Consider the following 8,603-nt stretch of genomic DNA (forward strand, 5'->3'; position numbering starts at 1 on the left):
AAAATATTGAATGGTGTAGAGGTACATTCTAATAGGTGACGCCAATGCTCTAAAGCTGATTTTATAGCTAATAGCTCCTTGTCACCCACAGAATAGTTTCTTTCTGCCGTGCTTAGAAGTCGAGAAAAGAATGCAATGGGATGTAGGTGTGATGATTCTTCGTCTGGTTGGGATAACACAGCACCAATCCCCACATTTGAGGCGTCTACTTCCAGGGTATATGGAAGTGAAGGATCAGGTAATCTAAGAATGGGGGCGGAAATGAATTTTTCTTTAAGGCAATGAAAAGCCTTATTAGCTTCTGGGTTCCATTTGAATTGTTGTTTGCCTGTTAAACAGGTTAAGGGTTGTACAATAGTTGAGTAATTTCCAATAAATTTTCTATAAAAATTAGAAAAACCTAAAAATCTTTGTAAAGATTTAGTGTTATGAGGGACTGACCAATTTATTATAGCTGTAACCTTATCAGGATCCATCTGTATTCCAGTTGGGGATATTATATACCCCAAGAATTTTATAGATTTTTTATGAAATAAAATTTTTTCCATTTTGGCATATAAATGATGCTCTCTTAAAGTAGCTAACACCCAACGCACATGTTTTCTATGATCAGAGATGTTTTTGGAATATATGAGGATATCGTCGAGATACACCACTACACAGATGTCCATTAATTCTTTGAATATTTCATTTATGAAATGCTGAAATGTTGCAGGTGCATTGGTTAAACCAAAAGGCATCACGTTATACTGATAGAGGCCGTAGCGGGTTCTAAACGCTGTCTTCCATTCATCGCCTGATTTCATTCTAATTAAATTATAAGCACCTTTTAAGTCGAGCTTTGTGAATATAGAGGCTCCATTTAGACGCTCCAATAATTCAGGAATTAGTGGTAATGGATAGCGATTTTTTATAGTGACAGCATTTAATGCGCGGTAGTCAATGATGGAGCGCAGTGTTCCATCCTTATTGGTGACAAAAAATATAGCAGATGCAGTTGGTGAAGATGATGGTGAGATGAATCCTTTTCTTAGATTTTCATCGAGATAATCTCTGAGGTATTGGAGTTCTTTCTGAGAGAGGGGAAAGATTCTGTTAGTAGGAAGTACTGCTCCTGGTTTTAATTCAATAGGACAGTCAAACTGTCTGTGTGGTGGTAGTGTCTCAGCCTTTTTGAGATTAAAAACATCTGCAAAATCCTGATATTCGATTGGAAGAAGAGGTTCAATGTGATTAATGGAAATATAGGGAAAACATGTATCTGAACAGTAAACTGAGTTAAAAGTAATTTTATTTACCTTCCAGTCAATGGAGGGATTATGTTTTTGAAGCCAAGGATACCCGAGTATAATAGGATGCAAAGAGGATGGTATAATATCATAAGTTATAAACTCTTTGTGTCCTGTGTCAGTAATGGTGAGTAAGGGTATAGTTTGGTGTGTTATTGGACCTTTCAAAAATTGAGACCCATCAATGACACGCACAAATAGAGGAGTGATTTTTTTTACACAGGGTATTTTATTTAGAGATACTACATTCTGATCAATAAAGGTCCCATAGGCTCCTGAGTCAAGAATGGCTACTTCCTGGAACTGGTGTTGATCCCACTGTAATGACAAAACAAGTGAGAAATGAGTATGTTGTTTTTGAGTGGTTTCAGAATCTATGAAACTTATCTTACCCTTTTTTGTACGACTTAATATGGGACAACAGGATACTTCATGTTCCTTACTGGCGCAGTACATACACAGTTTAGCTAATCGTCTTCTTAGCTTTTCATCACTGGTTAGGGGACCTCTGATTGCGCCAATTTCCATAGGAATTGGGGATGAAGAGGTTTTATCTGTATTAGTAGGATAATATTTTCTGTTACTGAATACTGGTGGTTGTTTTTCTTGTCTTCTTTCACGGTAGCGACGGTCCATAGATATAGATAATTTAATGAGAGCTTCCAATGTCTCTGGGAAGTCAACTTTAGAGAGATCGTCTTTCAGGTGTTCAGACAGTCCCAATCTAAACTGGTTTTTGAGACTTACAGAGTTCCATTGAGAATCGGTTGCCCATAATTGAAACTCTGCAATGTAGTCTTCTACAGCTCTTTTCCCTTGCTTTAGTGATCGTAGGTTATTTTCAGCTGTTTGTTGTTTGTTAAAGTCCTCATATAAAACTGCCATGGTTTGGAAAAAGTTATCAATTGAATTAAGGATTGGATCATCTGACTCAAAATACCTGTCAGCCCATGCCCTGGGCTCGCATGATAGATATGATATTGTGGTGAATACTTTTATTTTATCATTTCTGTAAGTCTTAGGCCTTAGAGAAAACAATAACAAGCAGGCGTTTCTGAACTCTCTGAATTTTGAACGGTCACCTGAGAATATGTTTGGTGGATTGACTTGAGGTTCAGGGAAATCAGCTGTCCGCTGTGTAACAAACTCATTAATAACTCTTCTTAAAGTATTATTCTCATTTTTTAATTCATTTAACCCCTGGGCCAAAATCTCCACTTTTTGGTTTAAAGCGGTTATTTGGTTGTTCATTTCCATAGGATCCATATCCAAATGGAATTATTGTAGGCTTGATTATTCTGTTACGTTTTTATCCTAGAATCTAAAACGTACAGGTGTGTTAAAGTGTTTGGTTGTAGCTATTCACTTGTACCTCTAACTTATTAGATCTGTAAGTAAGAGGTTTATGAGTAAGTAGCGTAATGTTATATTTCTTATCTGTTATATGAACAAATAAAAAGCAGAATGTGAGAAATATGTCTCAAGCATGTAGACATATAACTCCCAATTTATGACTTGCCTTAAATATTTAACACTGTTAAAGCACAGATGGTATCAGTTAGGATTTTCAAGTAAACAGTTCCTATTATTTTCAGTAATCCAAAATGTTCATGAGTCCTTGTTAGTATTAGTTAATAAACAGTAAAACATCAGAGGATTGGAATTAGAGGTCTTTGGCAAAAAGCAGGTAAAAATTAACAGTCAATAGATGAATTAGAAACAGTTACTTATACTTGCGGTAGTCCAGAGATAGAGCCAGGGAGCCCTTCAGAGAGGCACATTAGTTGTTGTAATCCGACAAGTTTGGGACTTAAGGTGTGAGAGAATCCCTGTAGTTTGATCAGAAGAACGCTGACTCGATGTGCCGTGCTGCTGCGGTGAGGAGAGATCCGAGCCGTGTGACGTCACGATGCGGCTGAAAGAGAGGCTCGTCCGAGACACACTAACAGGCTTAGGCCTAGATTTGGAGTTCGGCGGTAGCCGTCAAAACCAGCGGCTCCTAACGCTGGTTTTGGCCGCCCGCTGGTATTTGGAGTCAGTGATTAAAGGGTCTAACGCTCACTTTTCAGCCGCGACTTTTCCATACCGCAGATCCCCCTACGCCATTTGCGTAGCCTATCTTTTCAATGGGATCTTTCTAACGCTGGTATTTAGAGTCGTTTCTGAAGTGAGCGTTAGAGCTCTAACGACAAGATTCCAGCCGCCTGAAAATAGCAGGAGTTAAGAGCTTTCTGGCTAACGCCGGTTCATAAAGCTCTTAACTACTGTACCCTAAAGTACACTAACACCCATAAACTACCTATGTACCCCTAAACCGAGGCCCCCCCATATCGCCGACACTCGATTAAAATTTTTAACCCCTAATCTGCCGACCGCCACCTACATTATATTTATGTACCCCTAATCTGCTGCCCCTAACCCCGCCGACCCCTGTATTATATTTATTAACCCCTAACCTGCCCCCCACAACATCGCCGCCAGCTACTTAAAATAATTAACCCCTAATCTTCCGACCGCAAAGCGCCGCCACCTACGTTATCCCTATGTACCCCTAATCTGCTACCCCTAACACCGCCGACCCCTATATTATATTTATTAACCCCTAATCTGCCCCCCACAACGTCGCCGACACCTGCCTACACTTATTAACTCCTAATCTGCCGAGCGGACCTGAGCGCTACTATAATAAAGTTATTAACCCCTAATCCGCCTCACTAACCCTATCATAAATAGTATTAACCCCTAATCTGCCCTCCCTAACATCGCCGACACCTACCTTCAATTATTAACCCCTAATCTTCCGATCGGAGCTCACCGCTATTCTAATAAATGGATTAACCCCTAAAGCTAAGTCTAACCCTAACACTAACACCCCCCTAAGTTAAATATAATTTACATCTAACGAAATAAATTAACTCTTATTAAATAAATGATTCCTATTTAAAGCTAAATACTTACCTGTAAAATAAATCCTAATATAGCTACAATATAAATTATAATTATATTATAGCTATTTTAGGATTAATATTTATTTTACAGGCAACTTTGTAATTATTTTAACCAGGTACAATAGCTATTAAATAGTTACCTAGTTAAAATAATAGCAAATTTACCTGTAAAATAAATCCTAACCTAAGATATAATTAAACCTAACACTACCCTATCAATAAATTAATTAAATAAACTACCTACAATTACCTACAATTAACCTAACACTACACTATCAATAAATTAATTAAACACAATTCCTACAAATAAATACAATTAAATAAACTAGCTAAAGTACAAAAAATAAAAAAGAACTAAGTTACAGAAAATAAAAAAATATTTACAAACATAAGAAAAATATTACAACAATTTTAAACTAATTACACCTACTCTAAGCCCCCTAATAAAATAACAAAGCCCCCCAAAATAAAAAATTCCCTACCCTATTCTAAATTAAAAAAGTTACAAGCTCTTTTACCTTACCAGCCCTGAACAGGGCCCTTTGCGGGGCATGCCCCAAGAAGTTCAGCTCTTTTGCCTGTAAAAAAAAACATACAATACCCCCCCCCAACATTACAACCCACCACCCCTAATCTAACCCAAACCTCCCTTAAATAAACCTAACACTAAGCCCCTGAAGATCTTCCTACCTTGTCTTCACCTCACCAGGTATCACCGATCCGTCCTGGCATCCGGTGCTGAAGAGGTCCAGAAGAGGCTCCAAAGTCTTCCTCCTATCCGGCAAGAAGAGGACATCCGGACCGGCAAACATCTTCTCCAAGCGGCATCTTCGATCTTCTTCCATCCGGAGCAAAGCGGCAGGATCCTGAAGACCTCCAGCGCGGAACATCCATCCGGACCGACGACTGAACGACGAATGACTGTTCCTTTAAGGGACGTCATCCAAGATGGCGTCCCTCGAATTCCGATTGGCTGATAGGATTCTATCAGCCAATCGGAATTAAGGTAGGAATTTTCTGATTGGCTGATGGAATCAGCCAATCAGAATCTAGTTCAATCCGATTGGCCGATCCAATCAGCCAATCATATTGAGCTCGCATTCTATTGGCTGATCGGAACAGCCAATAGAATGCGAGCTCAATCTGATTGGCTGATTGGATCAGCCAATCGGATTGAACTTGATTCTGATTGGCTGATTCCATCATCCAATCAGAAAATTCCTACCTTAATTCCGATTGGCTGATAGAATCCTATCAGCCAATCGGAATTCGAGGGACGCCATCTTGGATGACGTCCCTTAAAGGAACAGTCATTCGTCGTTCAGTCGTCAGTCCGGATGGATGTTCCGCGCTGGAGGTCTTCAGGATCCTGCCGCTTCGCTCCGGATGGAAGAAGATCGAAGATGCCGCTTGGAGAAGATGTTTGCCGGTCCGGATGTCCTCTTCTTGCCGGATAGGAGGAAGACTTTGGAGCCTCTTCTGGACCTCTTCAGCACCGGATTATGGATCGCCAACCCCCGCTTGGGTTGGATGAAGATCTTGGAGCCAGGACGGATCGGTGATACCTGGATGGTGAAGACAAGGTAGGAAGATCTTCAGGGGATTAGTGTTAGGTTTATTTAAGGGGGGTTTGGGTTAGATTAGGGGTATGTGGGTGGTGGGTTGTAATGTTGGGGGGGGGGTATTGTATGTTTTTTTTTACAGGCAAAAGAGCTGATTTTCTTGGGGCATGCCCCGCAAAGGGCCCTGTTCAGGGCTGGTAAGGTAAAAGAGCTTGTAACTTTTTTAATTTAGAATAGGGTAGGGAATTTTTTATTTTGGGGGGCTTTGTTATTTTATTAGGGGGCTTAGAGTAGGTGTAATTAGTTTAAAATTGTTGTAATATTTTTCTTATGTTTGTAAATATTTTTTTATTTTCTGTAACTTAGTTCTTTTTTATTTTTTGTACTTTAGCTAGTTTATTTAATTGTATTTATTTGTAGGAATTGTGTTTAATTAATTTATTGATAGTGTAGTGTTAGGTTAATTGTAGGTAATTGTAGGTAGTTTATTTAATTATTTTATTGATAGGGTAGTGTTAGGTTTAATTATATCTTAGGTTAGGATTTATTTTACAGGTAAATTTGTTATTATTTTAACTAGGTAACTATTAAATAGTTCTTAACTATTTAATAGCTATTGTACCTGGTTAAAATAATTACAAAGTTGCCTGTAAAATAAATATTAATCCTAAAATAGCTATAATATAATTATAATTTATATTGTAGCTATATTAGGGTTTATTTTACAGGTAAGTATTTAGCTTTAAATAGGAATCATTTATTTAATAAGAGTTAATTTATTTCGTTAGATAAAAATTATATTTAACTTAGGGGGGTGTTAGTGTTAGGGTTAGACTTAGCTTTAGGGGTTAATCCATTTATTAGAATAGCGGTGAGCTCCGATCGGAAGATTAGGGGTTAATAATTGAAGGTAGGTGTCGGCGATGTTAGGGAGGGCAGATTAGGGGTTAATACTATTTATGATAGGGTTAGTGAGGCGGATTAGGGGTTAATAACTTTATTATAGTAGCGCTCAGGTCCGCTCGGCAGATTAGGGGTTAATAAGTGTAGGCAGGTGTCGGCGATGTTGAGGGGGGCAGATTAGGGGTTAATAAATATAATATAGGGGTCGGCGGTGTTAGGGGCAGCAGATTAGGGGTTCATAGGGATAACGTAGGTTGCGGCGGTTTACGGAGCGGCAGATTAGGGGTTAAAAAAAATATGCAGGGGTCAGCGATAGCGGGGGCGGCAGATTAGGGGTTAATAAGTGTAAGGTTAGGGGTGTTTAGACTCGGGGTACATGTTAGGGTGTTAGGTGCAGACGTAGGAAGTGTTTCCCCATAGGAAACAATGGGGCTGCGTTAGGAGCTGAACGCTGCTTTTTTGCAGGTGTTAGGTTTTTTTTCAGCTCAAACAGCCCCATTGTTTCCTATGGGAGAATCGTGCACGAGCACGTTTTTGAGGCCGGCCGCGTCCGTAAGCAACTCTGGTATCGAGAGTTGCATTTGCGGTAAAAATGCTCTACGCTCCTTTTTTGGAGCCTAACGCAGCATTTGATTAAACTCTCGATACCAGAGTTAAATTTATGGTGCGGCCAGAAAAAAGCCCGCGGAGCGTTAACAGCCCTTTTACCGCCGAACTCCAAATCTAGGCCCTAGTGAGCAAACAGTGTAAAGAGACTACGAATCCACAATATAACTGTAGTATGGAATTGTAGATTCAGTTAGCTTGAACTTGATAGAAATAGTAAAGTCCATCAAGAATTTCCACAAGTATTTTTAATAAGCGGAATATATTTGAAAAGTAGAGAGTTGCAATTCCTACAACTAACTTTCCCTAACACAACACTATAATCAAGCAATCAAATAGGGAAAACCTATTCTCTTTATAGACAGCAGAAAGTGGGTGTGTAGATAACTTAAAGGTATAGTAGTCTTATGACATCTACAGATAATCTGGAGAGGAGAAACCTGCCTCTGGGAGGAAAAGATTTGAAGTCTATTTTATATCCCTGGGAGACAATGTCCACCGCCCAGGGATCCGGTACATGTCTTATCCAAGCCTGGGAACAAAGAGAGAGTCTGCTCCCGGATCGGGGGCCAACCCTTCATGCTGACTTGGAATCAGCTGAAGGCTTTTTAGATTGCTTTCTCTTATTCCATGACGGGTTGGGCTTCCAGGAAGGCTTGGTTTAATCTTGCTTGAAGGAAGGGGAGGAAGACTTGCCTTTAAAGTTACGAAAGGAACAAAAATTACTCTGACGTCCCTTCTGCTTATTCTTTTTATCTTGAGGAAGAAAAGAACCCTTCCCTCCAGTAATATCTGAGATAATTTCCGCCAAACCAGGTCCAAACAAGGTCGTACCCTTGTAAGGAATAGCCATGAGCTTAGATTTATATGAAACATCCGCAGATCAGGACTTCAACCACAAGACCCTGCGGGCTAGGACCGCAAAACCAGACATTTTGGCTCCCAGTTTAATAACCTGTAAGGAAGCATCTGTAATGAAGGAATTGGCTAACTTGAGAGCCTTAATCCTGTACTGGATCTCATCAAAAGGGGTATCCGTCTGAAGAGATTCAGACAACGCATCAAACCAGTAAGCTGCAGCGCTGGTAACAGTGGCGATACACACCACAGGTTGCCATTGTAGACCTTGGTGGACATACATCTTTTTTAGTAAAGCCTCCAATTTTTTTATTCATTGGATCTTTAAAAGAACAACTATCCTTTATGGGAATAGTAGTCCTTTTTACTAAAGTGGAGATCGCTTCTTCTACCTTAGGAACCGTCTGCCATGACTCCTTAATAGAATCCGCTATAGG

This window comes from Bombina bombina, chromosome 10 (assembly GCF_027579735.1).
Source record: "Bombina bombina isolate aBomBom1 chromosome 10, aBomBom1.pri, whole genome shotgun sequence".
In the NCBI taxonomy this organism is placed as follows: Eukaryota; Metazoa; Chordata; class Amphibia; order Anura; family Bombinatoridae; genus Bombina; species Bombina bombina.